The sequence below is a fragment of the Sebastes umbrosus genome, chromosome 9 (genome assembly GCF_015220745.1).
Source record: "Sebastes umbrosus isolate fSebUmb1 chromosome 9, fSebUmb1.pri, whole genome shotgun sequence".
NCBI lineage: Eukaryota > Metazoa > Chordata > Actinopteri > Perciformes > Sebastidae > Sebastes > Sebastes umbrosus.
In genome coordinates, this window is record NC_051277.1 from 31,746,392 (window position 1) to 31,772,245 (window position 25,854).

The window sequence follows — 25,854 nt, forward strand, 5'->3', positions numbered from 1 at the left end:
GGAGAGACCTTCGTCTGGTCAGCTAACATTACTGCCAAGCAGCTGAAATATAGAGTGATATTGTGCTTTTAGCTGACGTGTGTCGCCTCACTGTTTTGAGCGATGCTCGTTCATGTCTATGTAGCGCGAGCACAAGCTCGAGCAACAGGACGCTGACTTTCGTTGATTTAACGGCCACAGGTGTCGCTGTTAACAAGCATTTCTGAAAGTTACAAACAGTCCCTTTAAGAAATGACAAGCTAAAACTCCTAAGACTGAGAGGTCCAATCTACCTTTGAGCAAGGCATTTAAATCCCAACTGGCCCAGTGGAGCAGGTATGAATATGAGTAGAAAGCATGTCATGGCATTAAAAGCACATGTATTCTACCCATGAGGTGAGGTAGGGGTGAGTTTTTATGCCTACGTGGCCAGAGGTATTTTGTTTTCGGGTTGTCCGTCCGTCCGTCCGTCCGTCCGTCCGTCCGTCCATACCTTGTCCATCCGGTCCATTTTCATGAACGCAATATCTCAGGAACGCCTGGAGGGAATATCTTCAAATTTGACACAAATGTCCACCCGGACTCAAGGACAAACTGTTTAGATTTTGGTGGTCAAGGTCACTGTGACCTCACATCCGTCCCATTCTCATGATATCTCAGGAACACCTTGAGGGAATTCCTTCAAATTTTGCAAAAACAACCACACAGACTCAAGATGAACTGATTAGATTCTGGTGGTGAAATGTTAAACGTCAAGGTCACTGTGACCTCACGTCCGTCCCATTCTCGAGATGTCTCTGGAATGTCTTGAGCAATTTTCTTTAAATTGGGCACAAATGTCCACTTGGACTCAAGAATGAACTGATTTGATTTTAGTGGTCAAAGGTCAAGGTCACAGTGACCTCACAAAACATTTTTTAAGAATTCATATGGTAATTATGACAATTTCACACAAACGTCTGGATGTAAACAGCAACTTGACTGGTTAGCAGAAGCACACAACTGCGGGGCTGTAATTTTAGTTATCTCTCTCTCCCATCTATAACTAAATGTGTATATCATCATGTGTATACAGTCTGCCATCGTGTCTTTGAGTAAGACACTGCCCCCTGCTCCCTCTTTGAAAGAGTGTGGATTGGAATATCAGCTAAATGCCAAACTACCTGAAAAAAGACCAAATAGATTTGATAGAAAACAATGCCCCGCCATCCAAAAAACCCACCAAATAACCTCATCAGTCATCCGAAAATTTTCCTTCAGCTCCTTCAAGAAAATCATTGGCTTAGTGGGCAAAAGTCCCAGCTAATTCCACAATTCCCCTGCTGGGGAGGTGACCATTATTGGAATTATTCCCAGTGGAAGTGCTCATAAATCCCTGTTCTCACACGTGGCCGTATAGCGAGGCTGTATGATTTGAATAGGGGCGTTAAGATCACAGAAAGTGAGCTTTTACTGTGAAAAATGACAGCCTATAAATGCGTGTGATTGTCCGAACACTGCCAACTTAGATTCTCACAGAGAGAATGTATGTTGATAAAAATGTGAGAGATCATGTGTCATGTGTATGAGTGTGTGTGTGTGTGTGTGTGTGTGTGTGTGTGTGTGTGTTTTCATCACCATCACCTCTCCATGCTCACATCACAGACAGTATTCGCTCACCTCCATCACCTCAAACAGCAGTGGAAATGGAACCTGCCTGCCTGGGTTTCCCCATTGATTTACAATTTGGACCAAGTGCCAAAGATAGAGACTGTAGGGCAGGCAGAGAAAAATACACTCATCAGCAATTTCACTGCCAGGAGAGAAAAAAAAAAGAGAAATAAGCCATCGCCCTGTGTTGGCAAAACATGTACACTGTTAAGAGAAAAAACACTTAAAACAACGCAGAATCATTTAAAGATAATTAGAAAGTAATAGATACAGTAGAACAAGAAGACAACCAATTTAACTGCTAATTAAAAAGTCCACTTGTAAGAAATTTGCTTCCTTCACATTATTGTGTTTGTTGCTCTGCATTCACCCCTTAGGTAAAAGACTAACACAAATATTAATATTTAAAGAGGACCTATTATGCATTTTTCCCTTCCCTTTAGTGCGTTGTTTTGTGCATGTAAAAGGCCTGCAAACTTACAAAGCCCAAAGTCCACGTCAAAGGGAGTTACAGTGCTCTCCGCCCAGCCCGGTCACACAGCAGCTTGTGATATAGTCACGAAATGCAATGTATTGATTCTACATGGACACAAATTTCACACTTTTATGTGGTATTGCACGTAATTGTGAACCGGGAAGTATAGAGAACGTCAAACATCGCAAAGTCTGGGTGGATTGGTGGGTCAAAAAACACAGGACTTTCACTCAGGAGACTGGAGTTCATGTCCCGTGTTAAACCAAAAGTCAATGTTGATTTATTTGTCACGTAACTTTCGTACTTAAATTACAGCACTGCCAGAGTTATTTAAACCCAAACCGCGATCTTTTCCGAAACCTAACTAGGTATTTTTGTTGCCTAAGCCTAACAAAGTCGATCTTTTCCTAAACCTAACTAAGTAGTTTTGTTGCCTAAGCCTAACCAATTCAATCTATTCCTAAATCTAAACCTACATGTGTGTCACATGTTGCTGGACATTTGTAGGAAAAACATGAAAAATAGGTTGTAAAAAGTCATGCTGAGCGTGATGAAAAAAAAAAGGGAAATTCATGTCTATGTACGCGAATCAAATAGATTAAATTTCGTGGCTATTTCACAAACTGTTGTGAGATTGTGTTGCTCCCCCACAAAAAAAAACTGCTCCAAGAACTGCCTGAAACGCTCACCTGAAGTCTTGCCTTTTTCTTCCGTAGCGTGGTGATGTCACCAAGTAACATATTTGCATAATACCTGCCTAGCGGCTGGTTTGGCACGCCCTCAAACAAAGCTAGTTAGAACAGAGCTGGAGCGGAGTCAGAAGAGTTTGTTTCGGTTGACCAATCACAGCAGAGTGAGCCAGATGACCAATCATAGCAGGCTGGGCTTTTTGGGAGGGAGGGGTAGGAGCTCAAACAGAGCGTTTCAGACAGAGGGTGGAAAGAGGTGTTGCAGCACAGCTGGTATGAGAGAAATAAAGCATTTTTTAAACATTAAAGCATGTAAACATGTTCTAGTAGAAACCCAAAACACAAGTATGCACCTGAAAATGAGAATAATAGGTCCTCTTTAATCTGATTTCTGAAATTTACTTTGAAGAAGCCAATTTAATTTATTGTTATCAAATTGTTTTTTTTGTTGTGTTTTATTTGTATTATCAGTTTAATTATTTGTATATTTACCTACCCTGAGCCTTCTTTTGCTTTGAGAGTAAAATGAGAAGGTTGATATCAACCTCTAAGCTGTCTGTGTGTCAACCACGGAGGTGGACTGAGGAAGTGGTTAGCCTAGCTTAGCATAATCATTTGTTTCTTCTATCCACAAATAGAAAATGTAAAAATGAATATTTGTGATCTTATGATTACCTGCTGGAACTATTTTTTGATGAGCACCACCCAGCACTTCTGTGCAACAGATACATTCTCTGTACAACCAAAGTGGCACCAAACCTGATGAGTTTGTGACCCCGCAGCCATGTTGAGATCAGTTGAGGAAACACCAAGCACCGCCCACGAGACAGAGCAAACATTCTCATTTTACAGCTAAACAGTAAACTACAAGATGTTTCTGAAAACATTTGAGGAGAGAAATAGGCATTACAGTAACAGAATATTAATTCATATTTGATCAGCGCTGCCTAGTTTGACCGTTTGGTCGGAGTTTGCGAGTGATTGACAGCTGACAGCCAATAGGAACGCTCTCTCCTTGAAATTACCTGTGATTGGCCAAAGTCTCCCATCAGGGGCTAGATTTTCTAAAGCCTGAAAACAGAGCCGTGAGGAGGTGCAGGAGTCGCTCAGAACACTTGAATTACAATATGCTGAAAGGTTATTATCGAATCTTTGCCCAATGATGCCAGAAACATTCTGCCTACTGTTGCTTTAATGGACACTTAAATAGACTGGAGACCTAATTAATGTTATTACTTATACCTGTGCTCGTCCTGCTGTGACAAGTCAAAATGTCAGCAGTGGAAAAGGTCTGTTCTGTGTAATATACAATGCACATATCAAAAGGAGAACACCACATCCATTTACATTCAGTGTGCAGGGTGATTTGCTTCAGGGCACTTGGGCAGCAGTTGAAGGATCAGGGTGCATGTGCTGATTTCCTTGTCTGGCATTTGAGTCTAATTACTTTTAAAAAAAAATCTAATTAGTAGCCATCCACTGAATGAGCATACATTTTCTATATTTAGATTTACTTCGTCTCTCATTTACTCTTTTTTTTTGTTAACTTGAGCAAACTGTAGGATGTGCTGGTTCCTCGTTCTCATGGATTTGACACTACTGCTCCCCTGTGGTGGCTGTGTGTAACTGCGGCCGCTGAAGCGACAGGTATTTGAACAAGAGAGAAGAGAAGAGGAGAGGCTTGCATCCCTGTGAGCTTGTATACAGCTGCACAGAACAAAGCCTGTGGATCATCCCCATTTCAGTGGGCTCAGCAGCGAGGCGACACAGCCAATCGCGCTCTGCTTTCTCTGTTAATTCAAATGGAAGATTTGACGCTTTCTCCCCTCAATTTGGTTCCCTGTCTTTTTTTTCTTCCTTTTTGCAATTCTGTCATCTTCCCCTCACTCACATGTCTTCCCCCTGATTTCTCCCTCACTCTTTAGAAAGTCTGGCTGCACACAGACCAAGGGAGCCCCTGGGGATGCCAATACTGTTCAGCAGAACGCTGGCTTTACACACACACACACACACACACACACAGTTGGCTCAGGATGGTATCTTATTGGATTGGACTGGTATTGTTTGATCGAATGCCTCTTGGGAGGTAAAGAGGGGGAGAGGGCAAAATGTGGGAAATCACTTTTCAGGAGCCTCTCAGTATGATCCTAAAACCATCTTTTTCTGACAAATGCTGTAAGATAGAGGAAGAGAGAGAGGGGGGGGGAGACCAAGAGATGGAGAGAAAAAGATATAGAGGAAAGGAAAGGTGTAAGGAGAAATGGATGAAAGGAGGGAGGGAGGAGAATCTTTTCATTGAGAGTCAAGATGGAGACTGAAAGTGGTGAAAGAAGAAGAGAAAGAGAGACAAGGAAGGAGGGAGAAGGGGAAGGGATGGAGAAGATATAGAAATAGGATGTATTCGAAACCGCCTACTACATACTACTGACAAACGCAGTATACAGTAGGAATCAGTTAAAGGTCCCATATTGTGCTCATTTTCAGGTTCATACTTATATTTTGTGTTTCTACTAGAACATGTTTACATGCTGTAATGTTCAAAAAACAACATTATTTTCCTCATACTGTCTGCCTGAATATACCTGTATGTTTGAAACGCTCCGTTTTAGTGCATTTCAACGGAATTGCAATGGAATTGCAACAGAATTGCGTTGCTAGGCAACAGCTTGGGTCCATGTTTACTTCCTGTCAGCTGATGTTACATTATTTAGAATGTTTATGTTTAAAACCGTGTAATGGTCTAAATATTGTATATTTATGACCAAATGGACAGAAATCCAGACGGCTTGTTTTAAACACACAATTTCTAAATACGGGCTGAGTGTATTTCTCCGTATATTGAGCGTTTTGATAATTTAACATAAAAAGACCTATAAAAGAATATAAAAGACCTGAAAATCTCACTTTTTACAATATGGGACCTTTAAAGCCATTTATTCTGCTAGGCCAGAATTTAGCCTTTAAACAAGCCCTTAAAGCACTGACCAAAAAAATAAATTCATACCACTATTGCAATATTATAAAAAAATACAACTTGGATATTTTTTGTTTATGACCAGTGTTTGTTTACTTTATAAGATTCTGCAGGTTTAGCTCCAGCACCCTCTAAAGCTGCAGTAGGCAGTATATTTTTGGCTTCATTGAGCAAAAATTCCATAATAACCTTTCATCATATTGTAATTCAAGTGTTCTAAGAGAAAACTAGACTTCTGCTCCTCCTCATGGCTCTGTTTTCAGGCTTTAGACAATCTAGACCGTGACGGCAGACTTTGGCCAATCACAGGTCATATTGAGCGTTCCTATTGGCTGTGCTCTAGCTTTCCTCAACGGATCTCAACATGTCTGCTGGGTCACAAACGTTCTCATTTTACAGCTAAACAGTACACTACAAGATGTTTCCGAAAAAACATTTGAGGAGAGAAATAGACATTACAGTAACAGAGTTCATATTTGATCAGCGCTGTCTGGTTTGACCGCTTGATCGGAATTTGCGAGAGATTGACAGCCGCCTCTCGTAGACGCCAGCTGGACGGCAGACTCCAGCCCGGCTCTGATTGTTTTTCTTTCCTCCGGTCTGTGAAATCTTGTAGATTCCATTAGGAGCACCGGAGGACACTGGAGGACACAGAGACGCATGATTTTTTTCAGATTACCTGTCTCATGCACTACTGTCAGGATATAGCGACCGTTTTATAAAAACAACTTTTTTTAAATCATATTTGCTCCATTTCTACCCACTGCAGCTTTAAATTATTTATTCTCATAGTGAAGTCAGACAAACAGGATCATCAACAAGGGGAGATGGGAAATATAAAACATTGCTTGACAAATTTTACTCAAACTGTTTTTTCTGCTATAGTAACAAAATAGTGGACTGATCTCCCTCCAGATATTAGAGGAATGTTATAACGGGTCATGTTGTCTCAGCAGGTATCTCTCTGCCCTCGCCACTCTGCTGCTCTGTAGTCGCTCAGTGAGCGTCACTGGCCGGCTGGCGAGCAAGCAACGCCCGCGGGCGATTGTGGAGCTTTACAACTCCAAAAAAAGCAGATAATCAAAGGTTTCTATTAATTTTTAATAATTAATCATTTTAATTTATGTTGTGCTATTCAAACAAACCATCCATCAACAAGGAAATAAAAGCCTCTCGTCTACAGACCGGTCTCTAGAGAGCTCCAGCCAGCTTATAGCGGTCTCTGAGCGTGACCGCCCGGCTGGCGAGGTAGCGACCCCGGCAGGCGCTAGCTAGCTGTCAGAGCAGTTTGTGGAGCTTCTAAACTCTGAAAACATTGGAGCAAATGTTCGATTCTCCATCTGATATCATAAAAATGCCGGTAATCAAAATCTACACAGTTGATTTCTCGCCTCAAAAATGTTCAGAAGTGAATTTAGTGATGAAATGGCTACAAAAAATGTAAAAAAAAAAACGAGCCGTCTTTTGGCTGCTGTTGTTGTTGTGACCGTACCCTGTACCGTTTCAGCGCTTTGCATTGTGGGATACAGTAGGTGAGGTAGACTAGTTCAATGAAGATTTTTTCCAAATCAGTACGACATCCAGGTACTTTTGGCATACTGTCGATTTTCCTTTTGTTCGCATACTACATGCTACATTTAGGCCAAATCAGTACGTCCTACTAGTATAGTATGAGGTTTTGAATACAGCCATAGTGAAAGGGGAAGAATGAGAGAAACGGAGGAAGAGGGAAGAAAATAGCAATCAGAGAGGGGGAGGCAGAAAGGACAGAACAGGAAGAGGGGGAGAGAGAGCAGTGACAGAATGAAGAGAAGCAGTCACACAGGGAAAGTTCAGAATGGAAATGAAGTGAGAACAGAGAGGAATGGAGAGAAGAAACTAGGAGTTGAGAGCAGCGAGCATGAATTCATTTTCAAAAAACAAGAGACCTGATCTGAGGGAGACCCGAGCAAAGCCAGACCCGACCAGAATAAACCCCAAGAATAATGAGACCCAATCCAAAATGAGGTCAACCCCAACAGACCCTAACAAAGGAAGAACACCAACACCAGTAGCAGTCATAGGAAGTCATTCCAAACATAATCTGTTTTCACCTCCTGCACCAACAATAAAACATTCTGTAGTAACAGATAGGAGATAGTGATGTTCTAAACAATTTTCACATCTGTGAATCATATTCCAAAACAGCAATTGTCATTGTCCACAGTATCACTTTTTAACCCATATTTTCTCCTGCTGTGATTGTGAGGTACCATGTGATCAGACTTAATGCTGAGTAGTCTCAGATCCATTAGGATCCACTTGGGTGTTGGTCATACTGAGACACAAACCTGAGACCCACGGCAGTAAAACAAGACTCTACCTGACCAAAGTATCATTCCAACGTAGTCCGACCCCGGCCTGGGTCCAGTTTTGCTTCCTCCAAACCGAGCATCATTACGTCACCATTTGGTTTGTGGACTACGGTTTTGAAGCCTCGATTTCGTCATTTTGGCCGTCGCCATCTTGGTTTTTGGCAGTCACCATCTGGATTTTTTGCAACCAGAAGTGACACAAGAGGGGGTGGAGCCAAGTACAACAAAATGCTGAATAAGACATATTTAGGCGACCAAAATGTTACAGTTAACTTTCATGAACTGAGAACACACTGTGAAAGGGTTAAAGTTGTAAGACGAAAACACGACTGACCGTAACTGACCATTATATAAGTAGTGGACGTAGTCACCGTGTCGTCACCCATTGGTTTATGGACTGCCATTTTGAAGCCTCGAGTCCGGCATTTTGTCCATTGTATCTTGGTTTAGGGCTGTCACCATCTTGGTTTTTGGCCGTCGCCATCTTGGTTTTTGGCCGTCGCCATCTTGGTTTTTGACCTCCGCCATCTTGGTTTTTGACTATCACCATCTTGGTTTTTGGCTGACGCCATCTTGTTTTTTTGCAACCAGAGGTGACAGAAGAGGGTGGAGCTAAGTACAACTGAACGCTGACTAAGACATTTTCAGGCGACCAAAATGTTACAATTAACTTCCATGAACTGAAAACACACTATGAAAGGGTTAAAGTCCTAAGACGAAAACACAGACAACTCCCAGACCGGACAACGCCGTGGTAGCAACCTGTCAATCACAAGGTAGCCCCCCCCCCCCCAAAGCATCCTCTGCTTTATGGTCTATTTGTCTCTAAATGGGACCATAATTTACTAAATAAACATCATGCTGTATTGAAGAAGACTTGAAACTAGCGATTGAGACCATAAACTCGTGTTAACAATGTTTACTGAGGTAATAAATCAAGTGAGAAGTAGGCTCATTTTCTCATAGACTTCTATACAATCAGGTTGCCCACTGGAACCGAGTGGACCCAAGAAGACCAAGCACCATGATGTAAGTTAATATCAACCATATCATTAAAGGTAGATGCTGTCAGCTGTCAGTCACACTGAAAGATACATTTGGTTTCAGAACATGTCCATATTCTCAAACCTCTCCTGTTTTTGTTCCAAGTGTTTGGAGTTGGATTCACCAGCTTGTTTCAGCCTGATGAATGCCACCTGTTCATGAGCAGTTGCACGTTCGTGAGAGTTGATCATTAGCATAATCAATGCTCCTGAACTTCTGTACAAGGCTGCCATGTTCCTCTCTGTTTGTGGCCAAGTTTCCTTCACAAATATGTCTACCACGAGTAAAAGAAAGAACTTCACACCGCTGAGCTCCTGCTGTCAGAAATCAGCAGAGGAAACAGAACTAATTCCTTAAATTCTCATGTCAAAATATGGCAATAACATTTTGCCTGTCAGTAAATTGGCAAGCCATGATGCACATCACTCTGATTAAGCCAAACAAGTGTTGTACATAACAGGCCTGAAGCACTCTTGAATTTCTAAAGCAAGAGAAAACTGGTCAATGCCACAAGTTCTCATCCGTACTGTAGGAACACATCTGTAATAGCAGCCCGTACACGCAAAAAGGCATATAAATGCCACGATATTGCGCAAAGCGTTTAGCGTGCAATAAGTACGCCATGTATCCTGTACTGACTGCAATGTAAACGCATATAAATGCTACGGTAAGTGTTAGTGACGTAGTATAAAAAGCAAGAAAGATCATTATGATCTTTAGGCGAGTGGGGAGATGGATGGGCCCAACAAACACCAGACTTTTAACCAGTAGACCCGTGTTTGAGACGGTTGTTGACCGGTGTTTTGTTTTGTAAGTTAAGTTTAGGGATGTCACGATACCAGAAATCTAGTAGTCGATACCAATACCAGTGAATTTCCACCATTCTCGATACCAATTCGATACCACGGTAAAAAAACAACAACAACAACAATAAATCCCTTGTAATTCAACACGCACTCTTTACAAAAAACAGAGGCATGTAGCTTTTAAGTAATAAATAAAAATAATTGACCCATTTTGTTAATCTTTGCATATCAGCGACATGTTATCAATCAATAGTCAGACGACGGACACTACATACTGACCGTGAATGCATCTGGTCGTCAGCTCAGAGTAGTAGGAGCAGGAGGCAGAGGATTTGTTGTCGAAGCGAAAAGCAAACGCACCTATTTGGCAATATTTCACGTTTAATCCCAATGCTACAAGGGAACCATAACGTTAATGAGGTAATCACCGAGAGGTGGATGGAGCTGTCACAGCCGATGTGCACAGAGCAGCGTCGCCAAGTAGACCCCCGCAGCAAAAGCGCTACCGGAGAGGCCAGGCAAACCACCACCCGACAGTAAAGATCAGAGTCAGCGCTCTGCACATGTTGACCGTAATCTTTTCTTGTAAAATGTTTAATCGGTAACACCGGTGTTGTCACAAGTGTATTAACCGGTGGGAAAATTTTCCTCACTGTCACATCACTACCAACGACCATTACAGGCATCGTACGGTACCTTCAGTACTGTAGAAAAACAGTACCGTCACTTTTTAAAATGTTGGCATCGACTTGGTACCGAAGTATCGGTTCTCGTGACATCCCTAGTTAAGTTAGTGACGTTTGTCACGTGAATTTTATTGATGTTTATGACGTGTTTTCCATAGTTATTTCCGTACGTGATTTACTTAGTTTACGTACTTATTTGAAGCCCAACTATGACGTTTTCCCCTTACCCTAACTAAGTGGTTTTCTTGCAGATACCTATCTGCAGACGTTTGCATGGTGTACAAATGACGCGCGAAAAGGCTAAGACGCGTACTCATGGCTCATGTCCATGTAATGTCGTGGTATTTGCGTTACTGTGAGACCGGGTAGGTTATAGGCCTATCATTTGTTCTTGCATGAGGCTCATTGTGAGGTCTGGAGAGGTTTCTGCACAAGTTATACTGTACATTTTCTACTATGGGAAAATGTACAAAGTCAGAGTGATTTTTCTTTTATTTATTTCATGCTTATTCACGGTATGAATAAAAATCCTTGACCCAAAGATACATAAGTTGTAAATTCAGATGCTGTGAATTCTGGGCATTTTAAAAAAAAAATGCATATGCAATGAATGAATCCCGTAGACTTTGAATTCTTACATTGGTTCAGTTTCGCATTAACAAAATACTGATCTATGTGAGGTCACCCACAGGTGTTGCAGAATGGATTTCCACTTTATGTTGAGTGCCTGTGCCCTTTACATGAACTTCTCGAGTTTTTCCTCTCTATTTCCCAGGAAAGATTGTGTGAAAGGCCCAAAGCGACATCTCTACTCCCCTTCACCTTAAATATAAAATAGACTTCCATCTCTCCATCTTCTATCACCAAAATCACTTCTCTGATTGCCATCTCTCTTCTCCTGTCTTTCCTCATTGCCGAGCAACAGTGCACAAAGTATAGGCAATCCTGTGAAAGTCTCTCTAGTGTCTCTCTCTCTGTCTGTCTTGCTAAGACTCCGTTCAACATTTCTTCTGCAAGTTGTATTGGGCTAGCTGGATGGAAACTTTTGATAATATATCATCATATTGCAAAATTTGAAACATTTTAAAACGTGTTTTTCAACCTTATCGTTTTAATAGTAGCAGTAATCATCAGAACATGGTGTAATGTCTGACAATGCCCTCTGTAAGACGGCCAATCAGGAGCACCTAATACTGTCTGTGCAGTGATGTACAGCAGTTCTGGAGACATCAAACATGAATTATCCTCCCCTGTGCCAACGGCTGAACCCAGAGGTGACTTTGGCTGACACGGTGATGTTTGCCTGTAAATATCGGCTCATCAAAAGCTCCTAAAAATGTCATCTGTGCTTGTCCCTAATGCCGGGATCAGACTACACGATATTTTTGTCTTTGACGATGGTCACCATGTCAGATCTAACGATCACAGCGCCATAAACTCTTGCAGTGTCTCGGTCAGGTGACTGGCAAAACTACACGTATGACCACGACCAATCATGGCACGTCATATTCCACGATCATGAGCGAGTTCAGACGTCATCTGGGAGGCGGTTAAAGCAACTGTCAATCATTGCGACAGAAGCGTTGTGTGTGATGCTGGCGGTCTTGTGTTGCGAAAAGAAAGAGAAAAGAAAGAAAAGACGGTCGTGGATGCGCTCCCGGGTGGCACGGAGAGGACGGTACGGGCTGTCCATAACAGTCAGTTTGGTTGTCCCACCTGACGGCAGCAAACTCGGCATCCCTCCTCCTTTTCTCCATGTTTGCTTATTACCAAGTGACCTGACTGCGCCTGCGCACTGGAGAGAGCACCTGATTGGTCAACGCAAAGGAAGACATCGTTGGAGATGTCACACTAGACGTGTCAAGACGAAAAATTCTGACAGGCTAGACTTTTTCTCGGGGTGTCGTGGGGCGTCTCAGACGTGGCGTCGGTTGTCGTGTACTATGACACACTACACGGGATAAGAGGATCGATTTTCACACACGACACTCGTTTATCTTTCCCGATCCCCTACGACGGCCGTGTCGGGCTATAATCGGGCTGATATTGTGTAGTCGGAACCGGGTATAACAAGCATAAGATGCATGCCATGGCTGTATGGCCAATCATTGGAGCGAATGGGTTGAGGTAGAAAGCAAAGAAACAACTAAACACGTTAGCACGCATCCATGGCTCCACTGTAACTGAACAATAGAAACATCCAGTCCACTGTACACTACCAGCTCAGCACCAAACAGCAAACAGACAAAGTTAGTGAGTAGCTGGAGAACATAGTGGAGTATAGAGTGCTCCAGGGATGATATATTTTTGTATTCTACAGATGTCTAGACATCAGAACTGTAGTAATGTAGCTGATATGATGTTGATATACAGTCAATAGATCACTTTCACTGTCTGTTGCTGCTGTGACGAGAATAGACGAGACCTCTATTCTCTAGAAGAGACACAGCTGAGACGCGCGCCTCACGTGGGCAGTGTGGCTGCTCTAACCTGTTCACACGGACGCCGAAATAAAAAATAACAGTTAACGCAGCCGCCACGCGCTCCTGATGTTCCTGGTTTGTCCGGGCTGTAAGGAGACGCAAAGCAATGATGGAAAACTGGAAAAGCAGTGTAGTGTAGGTTACCTTTTTGTCTCATAGTATGAATAACCAATTCATTTTAACATCACAAAATGTAGACTTCTGTAAAGTTAGGTGATACGATGAGATGAGAAACACCAGTCTTCCTCTGTCTGTGCTCCAGCTCACACAAAGTCACCAGATTCACAAGGACATTTATAAAACATCTTTGATGCTGTCTCTGCCCCACGTCCATCCTGCAATGTCCATAACTCACACACACACACACAGAGAGAGCAGCCATAGCTCTAAACAGTGGGGAAGATCTGACTCCGACATAGAGGCCCCATGTATTTATCGGTGTAATTACCACTGTCGCTTCCTCTCTGTCTGTCCCTCTCTGTGTGTCTTTTCATCACCATCTATCATGCAGCCCTCTTCCCTTTGTCCTCTCCTCCTGTCTACAGTCTGGACTCGTCCTTTTTGTCCCTACACTCTCATGTTTTATCCTACTATTCCCTCACTTTTCCCTCTGCGCTTCCCTCTTTCATTCTCTCTCATTGTGACTAGTCGCAAGCTGCAATCAGACAGCAGGATCTGCCCCTCGTGGCTCCGTCTGGCTGGCTGGCAAACTGTCTGTCTCAGTGTGTCTTTTAAAAAGCTCATCATCCACAGTTCAAAGTCTCTCTGCCTCTGTCTCCCTTTTGTTCTTCTCTGTTATCTCACACTCTTTCTGCCAGCTAGCTGTCTGTACAATGAGATAGGTATAAAAATCTAATTCGCCCTGCTGAAACAAGCATTAAGTAGTTCCCAGTAGAAGGGCTTGACTCTAATCCACAGGCTGTTAGGATGGTGATGGACTGCGTTCGTGTTTTAGTTGGGGTATGTTCCCTTGCTGGAGGCAACAAAGAGGAACACAGTTGACAAGAAGTTTTTGCTGTTTATCGTCACCTTCAGCAATAAATATCATACAAAAAAATGTTGCCGTTGTTGCTTTATTCAGGGCCGGCTCTAGCCCTTTTGGTGCCCTAGGTAAAATTCAGATTAGGAGCCCCATATTAGTCTATGGGAAAAAGTGTTTTTGGGCCCAACGGCATCATGTGACAGACACAGAAGTTGTAGTATCACTGTTTGGCCACTATGAAAAATTTGCTCCAAACCCTTGCGCTCTTCCTGAGGGCTTGGTCTGTTACGTCCTGACCCGTACTTGAGCTGTTGCGATGCACGTGGCACAGTGCACCGTGCCACGTGCATGGCCTATGCCTTACGCATGCCTGGCTTTATTCTATTATAGCAAATGAATGTAATGCTGTTGCACCTTTCTATTGCAGCCACATTGTGATTATGTGTTGATGATGCATGTGTAACGGTATGAAGTGATGAGGTTCATTCTCTACCTTGGAAATAGCAGCTGACCAAACAATGTAACCTCAAGGTCCATTTAGCAGCCGTTATAGAGCCTTTGATCATATCACATAATCGTCATTTTCCAGTGGTAATGGAACTGTATGTACAGTAAATGGATGCTCAAAGTTCATCCTCGACCTTGGAAAGAGCTAATTATCCTGATGAGCTTCAGCTCAGTATTTTATAATCAAGCAATGAAACGATTAGTAGATTAATTGATTACTTGATCGTTTACATCATTTAGCAACGAAAATGCCAACCGTTCATTCAGCGGAGGAGTTGTAGTTTCGTAGCATTTATTCATCAACAAATAAACTGTACACACACTGCTACACCTACGTTCACAGCTAGAACGCCACCAACAACCTCACACTCACCGCCAACACACACACACACACTGTTGGAAACTCGCTAAAGTTACTCAGACTACGTGTGCGGTGACGAGCATGACGCCTCCGGCAATGCTAGAGCTGCTAACGTAGCACAAACACACACACAGTTAATTGGCCACTCGCTAAAGTTACACCGGGCAGACACACAGCTGACAACCTGCTAAACTAAACTAAATGTGCGGTGGAGACTTTTACTGGGAAAGTGGCTGCATGTCCGCGACACCACACGCAGCATCGTAGCTGCTAAGTTAACGCTCCCGGACGGTGAACTGGGGACTCCCGTCAACCAATAGCTGCAGCTGGTGCACCGCTGTATGTGAGGCACAAATCTTGTTGGTTAACGGTTAATATCGGTTAACGAGGGTCGGTTATCGGTTAAGAACATTTTTCAAAATTAGCATCTGTACTACCAACCAATTTAACTACTGACTGAATACACTATAAAGGGGAGGGAGGTTTGTGTGAAAATATTTCTTCTTCCAAAGGGGTGAATGATCCAAAACGAATGAGAGCTCACTGGTTTAGGCCTTGGTTTGCACTGTATGTACATACAACAGATGTATGCAATACACAGAGATACATGGTTTTCATTGGACATCGACACAGTACAACTTCATGATCAGTTCAACTTACTGTACAAATCCCATTGACATGTACTGTTGCAGTTTTGGAAACACATCCTGACAACATAAAGTGCGACGGGTAATGGTTATGTCAAAGGGTTGTGAAACTTTCCCGGTATAAGAAATAGCATTCAAACACTAAAGCAGCAAGAGTTATGAGATTATGATATTTCCACTTAAGCAGCCATCAGTATCATGCACATTCAAGAGTGGATCATTTCATACTGAATGAGCCTTAACTCTCTATGTGGAATATATTACATCCTTCTTTTCCCCTGTGTTGTCAGGCCTCCGCTAGCAAGGCCGGCACCAGCAGAGACACTTTGACAGGATTACCTTACATGCGAAAGCTTTGTACACTGACCCATAATGCACTTTCTGACGAGAAAAAAAGGAGGATTTACAGAGAAGCCTCAGCAGCGGATGGAACATCTTTGTCGTCTCTGTCGAGTTTACTCTCTATGTATGCGCTAAGCTGGAGGAGTTTTCCAGCCGATACGAGCTCTGCCAGAGTGCTTTGCATCCATCATTTTTCTAAACTTGAGAATTTAAGAGAAAACTCTGCAATTAACTCGTCATCGCCTGTGGGAAATACAAGACTTTGCCAGATAGCTGGTTTATCAGCTACTTAGCATATTAGCTGGCTGGCTGTGTTCAACTCCGATCAGGACGTTGGAAGTCTGTTCCAATGCTGATTAAGAATAATTGTGTTAATCTTTCATGGCCCGCACGGCTAATAGTTTGCCCCCAATATGACACGTTGGGATGAGAAAAACACTGAATCCCACCTGGAATGTCATAGAAGGGGGGAAAACCCTCGTGTCTCCACATCTTTGTCCGATTAGGAGATTGAATCGGCGAGACGCACGCGATGACTTGCGTGATTGATAGTGGTGCTTCTTGTGATCAGATTAGATTAAACATGGGCACATTAGGTTGTAGCAGCAGCAGATGAAAGGTGAATGGGGGAAGCATCAAACATAATGTCTGCCCTGCTGGTGGATCAGGAAGATCCAAGCACTGATCTCACGGTGCTTTTATTCAAGAGAGCTCGTATAAGGGTCTGCCGGGTTGGAGTTGAAGTTCTGAAATATTGAACTTCAGTGGCGGTTTGATAGCTCTGCCAGTGAAACATAAACAATCAAAGATCATGAATACACGATGAACGTACGCTTCGACTGACAAGTATTCTCTGGAGAGTGCGGGTGCAGAAACAAGGCTGAAGATGGAAACAAATCAGAAAGTCTATCTCTGTATGAGAACATGCAGCGCACACACTGTATACTTACAGGTAGATAGGCTGTCGCCGATGATTGAGCTTTCAAGGAAATCTGGAGAACTTCCATCTTCTCATTGTCTGCAATTACCAGCAGATGGAGAAGGCATCGTGCTCTGTGTACCCAGGTTTCAGTGTTCTCATTACAGTCTTTAAAATTGCAGCTATTACCAAGCTAGCATATTCTCTCAGGCCATTATCACCATTATCTCCCCGGTGTTCAATTGATTTGTTTTTGTGGCTATATTTGTGCGGAGCCCTCTCAATCATGAAAACCTCATGAAGGCAGTTCATGCTGCTCATTTAGTTTTTAATCTAATTTGATGTAATAAATTCCAGGAGCCCGACTCACTCACAGAAGCTAAATCACAGCCGATTAATGTAGTTGTCCTGTGTGGGGCATGCTCATTAAGATGAATGTTACTATTTTCTACGTGTATCCAATAATAATGTATCCATAATGTATTTAGCCATGTATTTAGTCAGTGGACAACAGTCAACGAAGGTTAAAGGTTTGAACTACAGCAGAAACATCTGGTTTCCAAACATGACGCAGTTTCTTCCCAGTGTCCTCATACAAGTAGTCAAGCTTGTATTTTTCCAACCATGACCATGACCTTCATCTAATGACGGGCGCTGTGTTAGTTCATCAAACTCCTGTCGGGACATGGGTTCAAAATGTAAAAGGAAAAACTAGGGCTGTCAAAGGTAACGCAATAATAACGCAAATTTGTTTTGACGCTACTAATTTCTTTAACGCATTAACGCAACTTGCCAATTTAAAGTTGTAGCAGGCTCAGTTTTAAAGCTAGAGTGAAGATACAGATAGATACTGGTATCATGAAACTACAAAACCCAAGGAATCCATCGGTACCAACCGAGTCATGCTAGCTTGTTGTGAAGGAGGTTAAATAACGCTCCAAACTGGCATTGCCATTTTCAAAGGGGTCCCTTGACCTCTGACCTCCAGATATGTGAATGAAAATGGGTTCTATGGGTACCCACGAATCTCCCCTTTACGAATATCCAGCAACACAGCACACATGTGTCAATTTCCGCATCAGTCTTTTCAAAATAAAACTACTTAGTTAGGTTTAGGAAAAGATCGTGGTTAGGGTTTAATTAACACCGGAAGTGGCATAACTTAAGTACAGAAGTTATGTGACAAATAAATCAACGTTGACTTCTGGTTTCACATGAGACACAAACGCTAGTCTCCTGGGCGAAAGTCCAGTGTTTTTTTTACCCCGACTTCCTCCCTACGCAGCGTTCGCCTCCCTCTATACTTCCTGGTTCACAATTACGTGGATTACATACGAATTGATTTTGTGCCAACCATCAGGGGAAAAAAAGTGAAATCTGTGTCAATGTACACCAATCAATCCATTACATTTTGTGACTATTTCATGAACTGCTGTGCGACTGGGCTGTATATTACCCCTGTCTAACAAGAAATATAATTTGGCTACTCATGAAGGAATAATTTCATATTATTACATTTTTACTGTAATTCGCTGTTATTCTTATCAGAGGGGGAGTTTTAGTAACATCATGAAGGGAATGAAGATTTGCTGTGTCTATTTTAGGTGCAGTATAAATGTGAAAGGACTATAATAATGTCTGCAAGTGAGTGTCTTCACGTTATATGTCCAGCTAATAAACAGAGGCCATAGATTACTTACTTACTAAAAAATTCAACACTGTTTCAAAATATTAATTATGTATGACCCGTCTCTAGTGTCACACCTTCAGAATAAAAGAGAACCGAACATTTGGAGGCAGGGGATTTCTGCTGACGGATTCTGCCAGTAGCCTGTCCTCCAATTGTTCACCTCCTTGTTTCCCTTCCTCTGTTCTACGTGGTCAAACCACAGGGGATAAGCTTAGGTTGAGAAAATTCTGGTTAAGGATTTCTGCTGGCAGTGTTTCCCATCCTTCTCTCTCTCCCTCTCTCTGTGTCTCTCTCTCTCTTCTCAGTAGTCCTGCAGAGGAAAGAGTCAGCTCTGACTAATTGGATTTTGGGAGAAAGCGGGGAGAGGCTCACAGAGGGGTGAAGGAGAGGGAGATGGACGGAGAGACAAGAGAGACAAAGTGTATGTACGAGAAGGGAGGAGAGAGACGGAGGAGGGGGTGCACGGATGGATGGGTGAATGGATAATGGAAGGATGACTCATGAGTCCCTGCTTTCCCTTTCTCAGGCAGAATAAGCAGAGATAAAAATAAGAGAGGGTGTAGGAAAGTTACCTCGGGAGGAAAATCTCCTCTTCTTTTTCTCTCTTTCTTTGTCTCCCTCCAAATCAATGTTGTGATTTCCAACGTTTCCCAGAATGCCTTTTGACTGCCAAGTGAAAAGCCTTCCAGCTCGGGAGACTCTCGCTGTGAACTGCGCGTCACCAGCGAACACAGCGAACACATCCGAGGCCGTCAGTAGGCTAGTTTTGAGTAGCCACTTGCTTGAAAAATCTAACTCTAGCTAGTCTACAGATGGATACGTGCTAATCAATACAGTGATACAGAACTTAATTTAATAACAAATAAATATTAAATTGCAATTAATCGCAAATTAGTCAAATTTTTTTATCTGTTCAAAATGTACCTTAAAGGGAGATGTGTCAAGTATTTAATACTCTTATCAACATGGGAGTGAACAAATATGCTGCTTTATGTTAATGTATGTATATAATTATAATTGTAAATCAATTAACAACACAAAACAATGACAGATATTGTCCAGAAACCCTCACAGGTACTGCATTTAACATAAAACAATATGCTCAAATCATAACATGTCAAACTGCAGCCCAACAGGCAACAACAGCTGTCAGTGTATCAGTGTGCTGACTTGACTACGACTTGCCCCAAACTGCATGTGATTATCATAAAGTGGGCCTGTCTGTAAAGGGGAGACTCGTGGGTACCCATAGAACCCATTTACATTCACTGATCTGGAGGTCAGAGGTCAAGGGACCCCTTTGAAAATGGCAATGACAGTTTTTCCTCGACAAAATTTAGTGCAAGTTTTGAGCGTTATTTAGCCTCCTTTATGATAAGCTAGTATGACATGGTTTGTACCAATGGATTCATTAGGTTTTTCTAGTTTAATATGCTGCCAGTATCTTCACTCTAGCTTCAAAACTGAGCCTGTTACAACTTAAAAATCTCAAGTTGTGTTAATGCATTAAAGAAATTAGTAGCGTTAAAACAAATTTGCGTTAACACGTCATTATCACATTAACTCTAACCTTAGCCTTTATATTTAGCTTTTCTCTTAAAACACAGTATTTGACACCCTATCAACGGCCCAGGAGCTGCCTGACCTTAGCTGGTGAATAACTGAAGGCATTAATCATTCAGGTTCCCTGTCCTGGTTTTCCTAGCAAGACTTCTTCTCTCACCTTTAGAAGACTACACCAGCTTTTTTTAGGAGTATGTCCCATTGGTCAACTTATCCAGCAGCTGATAAAAAGATAGAGTCCAGAAGATATTACCATCCAGTTCACATCCTAGCATTGACCTTAAATATTGTGTGTGTGAAGCACTATATGTATTCCAGTTTAAAAAAAGTGGAATTGACTCAGTGACAACTGTTGGTTTCACTCTCTCACTTTAAGATGAAGCTTTTACAATTCCAATGGGAAAACAGCCTAACGCAAGTCGTCCTGCTAAAATTACAAAATGGGTAGTTAAGTTAAGAGTTTTATTGACCCTTAGAAAGGAAATCTTACTCAACTGTTCCCATACCGGGAGTTGAACCCAGGCCACCTGGGTGAAAACCAGGAATCCTGACTGCTAGATCATATGGGAAAGATGCCTGGTAAACTTTGTCTGAATCTGTCCTTTGTGGAATGCTTTTGATGATGTCACATGATCTTCATCAGCAGTTGCCCAGTTATCATGGAATTGTATATGTAACATTTTTTATTTTTTATTTTTTTGAGCACTTTAATGACTTTTTGTGCATGCTGGCTTAAAAGTTGTGGTTCAAAGTTCATTTCTGATCTTGGAAACAGCAGTTGAGAAAAGAAGCTCACCACCAGGTCCATTTAGTAGCTGATTAGAAAATAAATACACAGATATTTTAAAGTTATCCTTAAAGGTGCATAATTCAGAGCACATTCCCTCCACACGGCTCTCAACATGGCTGAGCCGGCAGCTCACGGCTAACTGTGCTTACGGCAAAGAACGTACTGTATATTGCCAAGAAGTGAAAGTCAATTGTTCGTTCCATTGCAACATCAGCGCCCAGCAACAGAGCTACGCTTCCACCATTTTGGACTGAAAGCGACTACCGGACGCCAGTAAAACATCCACCTAAAAAGTGCCGTACAAAAGTAAAACAAGTAGGGTGGGAGCTACTCTTCCGCGACGACGATGTCAGTCGGGACGGCGTTATGAGCTGTAACCGTCGTATGAGAGCAGTGCAGAGCAGCGGCCATGAGCTAGCCAGTGGGTCACGCTCACATGCACTAGCATGCACTAAAAGGCACGGCCAGCCCGGCTATGTCAACATGATATCGGCCGACTGAATGGGCATTATGTAAGGAATACTGTACAGCGAACCGGTCATTGTTGTGAAAGAATCCCCCGTGGAGAGGTCTCTCATCGCCCTGAAGGGGATTCTTTCACAACAATGACCCGCTAGCTGTCCATTATCCCGCTTATTACACGGCTACTTACTGAAGAAATCAATATTTTGACACAAAAACGGTCCGCCAGAGTCCGACATCAGAACTGTGGCAATAGCAACGGTCTGTTATACATAGCAACGATCTGTAATATAGAATTTACAGACCGCAGAATGCCGTGATTGACCAATCAGAATCAAGTATTCAACACAGCCGTGTAATAACAGTGATTATCAACCTCATAGATATGGGTTAGAAGGGGCCTGCTACACACACTAGTAGGTTCAGGCCCTAATCATCTATTCACATGGCTGATCAGCGATACAAGTACAAGAACATGACGCTGACCACTAGTGGCCGTAGTAATTATACATACAGGAGCAAAGGAGGAGGTCAGGTTATGTAGTATAAAAAGCAACAAAGTGTGCATAAGGAGGAGGTCGGGGTGGATTGACGGGTCAAACAAACACATGTCTCTCGCCAAGGAGACCACTGGTTGTGTCCTGTGTGAAACCCAGAAGTCAACATTGACTTCTTTTACCATACCTTTGTTACATAACTTCTGTAAGTTACAAAAAAAAATACTTATTTTACGTAACAAACATACTTGTTTTAACCTAAACCACAATCTTTTCATAAACCTAACCATGTAGTTTAAACCTAACGTTGTTTTCTTTCAATTCACGACTTGAGTTTCACTTTCACAACGTGATAGGAGCAGTTTGGTCCATCTGAAGCACTAGAATGATAGTGATAACCGCTAAGGACGCCCATTCAATCGGCTGATAACATTCAAAATGGGTGAATACTTCATATGGTCAGCATTTTTTCCACGATAGCCATTCAATGTTTTTACATTCAGTAAGTATCTCTCTGTATAGTAGTTTTTATTGGTAATGGCAGAGTCCACCATTATCGCTCTGGATTCAGATCGCCTACCTGCGTATGAGGGATTCACAGGAAAACAATGCACACATGTAAACCAGTGTCATTTCATCTCACTGATAACTTTGTCATTGTTTACTGTTCACTCTCTTTACTCAGTATCACTACTGTATTAAGTCATTACTAAAGTAAACAGAACCCCCTACTGCTGCTTCACATCGGCATCGTCTTCTGAGAGCGGAACAGTTTTAATTTTTGCAAGTGAGTAATGAATAGTGCGGAGCAGCCACAGTGAGCTGTTAGATGAAGAGCTGCAGGCGACAGACTGCACACCTTCAACTCCTCAGCGAGCTAATCAACTTTACTGTGACCTGCTGTTGTGTGGAAAACTACTCGCGCCGTATGCAGCATGAAATCAGATTGTGGCTGCGGTTATTTTTGACTGACTTCATTAACGACACAACTTTTCCTGGTTGCACAGCAAACTGATATACAGGTGGATCTTCTGTTGTATTTCTGACAAAGTACTGTAGCTGCTCAGCGAGTGTTTGCTATCGTTATTAAACCGCAAATCCACCAGAACTTGAATCTTCAGGATTACAACTTCAAGGATTTGAGCAAACAACCAATATTGATTCCCATCATGCCATCATCCATTCCTTGAAGGTCCCATATCGTGCTCATTTTCAGGTTCATACATGTATTTTGTGTTTCTACTAGAACATGTTTGCATGCTGTAATGTTCAAAAAAACTTTATTTTCCTCATACTGTCTGCTTGAATATACCTGTATTTATCTTCTGTCTGAAACACTCAGTTTTAGTGCATTTCAATAGAATTGCAACAGAATTGCAACAGAATTGCGTTGCTAGGCAACAATTTGGGTCCATGTTTACTTCCTGTCAGCTGATGTTATTTACATACACTGCAACAGGAAGTAAACTGGGACACATTTAGAATGTTTTTGTTTAAAACCGTGTAATTGTCTAAATATTGTAAATTTGTGACATCACAAATGGACAGTAATCCTAACGGCTTGTTTCAATCGCACAATTTCTGAATACGGGCTGTGTGTATTTCTCCGTATATTGAGCATTTTGATAGTTTAACATTTATTTATATAGCACTTAAACCTGTTTTATAATATAAAAAACATAAAAATCTCACTTTTACAATATGGGACCTTTAGTCTTCGTTTTTATCAACGCTGTTTCCATGTGTGTCCTGTCAACATATCCTCATGCAACGGTTCTTATATCTTACAAAAAGTTAAACCGCATTTTTCGTGCATTTTCTTACGAATGTCCAGCAGCACGTGTCAACTTTCGTTCGTTACATGCAGACAGTCTTTTCAAAATAAACTTCCATCTTCGCGGGAGACAACTTGGTTAGGTTTAGTGAAAGATCGTGATCAACTCATTCTAACTCCTAATTCAGCAAATACCGATGTTTGGTCAATGCCCAGGACCGGGGACGGCATGTCAATGTACACTCGTTCCACGCATAGTGTCCTTTCAAATAAACTTCCGTTTTCGCATGAAGTTAGGTTTAGGCAACACAACAACTTAGGTAGAGTTAGGAAACGGTCGTGGTTGGCATTAACTTCACTGACTAGCGACTTACGTGACTTAAGGGGCTGACGATATTAACAACTCACGTGACTCACGGGACTGATGATACAGACGAGTCACATGACTAAAGACTGACATGACAAAATAAGTCAACGTTATTTTTAGTTTCACACGGGACACGAACATCAGTCTCCTGGTTGAAAGTCTTGTGTTTGTTTGACCCACCCATCCACCCCGACCTCCTCCCTACGCGGCGTTTGTTGGTCTTTATACTTCCGGGTTCACGATTACATGGATTAAATATGCATTGATTTCGTGGGATATATACAAATTACAGTGCAAAGTATTACTTTTCATAGCTACGAATGGTGTATGAGAATCCTTTACATCTTTATGTCATTCCCACTGTGCACGTTGCACTTGACTCCGCTTTGTGTCCTACGCCTTGGCTCATAAAATCAGTGCAGGTGGTACAGAAGATAAAAAGTTGCAGGAGTGAATGTCCACCATTTGTATATTCCAAATTCTTTGAATGTGGGTAGATACCGGGGTATTTAGTAAGTTATTGAGAGGACACAATTAATCTCAGTGCGTTCTGTGTCCTCCATCTAATGTCTTTTAAATCCTCACATCAAATATCACAGATATATTTAGACACTGATTTGGCGGAGGAAAATGAATGGGAAGCGCCAAGACCACATTAAGAAGTTCCTCCATAGCTGCCATCTCTCTGTAACTTTAATTAGAGCTGCAACTAATGTGCATTCTGTTGTATGAGTGTGCGTATGTGCGTGTGTCTGCGCGTGTCCACAGTGATTATTATAATTGGACATTAAGTACAAAAAATAAAAGAGCAGCGACGCAGATGTTTTCCACAGTATAATGACCCCCCTGCTACCCATTTGCAACAATCACAGGAGGATTCGTGCACACGCACACACACAGCCGAACGTACACACTCACAGTCACATCATTTTGTAAATTAAATGTCCCATTATCTGTCTCCTTGTGTTTAATTCTGTCTGATTGCGGCATGTCAAATAAGCAAACACATGCATATGAAAACACAACCGTATGCCCAGAGAAACGGATGCCCAGACACTCACAGACATTGTGTTCACTGCGCGCACACACACACACACACACACACACACACACAATTCACACAACTCAGACAGCGTTTGCTTGAGTGCTCGGTGTAATGAACTCGTTGCATAAAGTGCTTGATGATGTTAAGGAAATCAGCCGAGACTGTCCCTGTTGTGCAACTGGGAGATGACAGTAAATATGATTGGTCATACGCAGCTGTTCTTATGTGCATCTGTTACTTTTGCGTCCTCACGTACTTTGAACAGTTTTAAGACAGATGTAACACTTTTTCAAACTTGGTTTGGTGTCTGTAGCAAATCATAGCGTAATAACTTTGCATAACGTAATAATTGAAATGTTTTAAACAGTTTTGTGTATAATGTAATAATATAATTATTACATTATTACATCATAAACTACGCAACTGTTTTGTGCTTGTGATACAATTCAAAACTTTGGGAAATCCTTACATGATTGTCTGAGCTCCAAATCCAGAAAATAGTTAGCCCTAGTTAGGAGTAGGGCTGTCAAAGTTAACGCAAAAATAACCTGGTGAATACAAATTTGTTTTAACGTCACTAATTTTCTTAACACATTAACGCAACGATCTTTCGGAGGTTGTAGCGAGCTCACTTTTAATGCTAGAGTGAAGATAATGACATAATATGAAACAAAAAAAACCTAAGGAATCCATTGGTACCAACCATGTCATACTAAAAAAAAACTGTCATGACCATTTTCAAAGGGGTCCCTTGACCTCTGACCTCAA

At 42.0% G+C, this 25,854-nt stretch overlaps 1 non-coding gene across 1 annotated transcript; it reads right to left on the reverse strand.

Moving 5' to 3' along the window:
• Positions 1-20,648: 20,648 nt before the first annotated feature.
• Positions 20,649-20,720, reverse strand: trnae-uuc. Its single transcript has one exon. It is a non-coding gene; the product is annotated as a tRNA-Glu (tRNA).
• Positions 20,721-25,854: the final 5,134 nt, after the last annotated feature.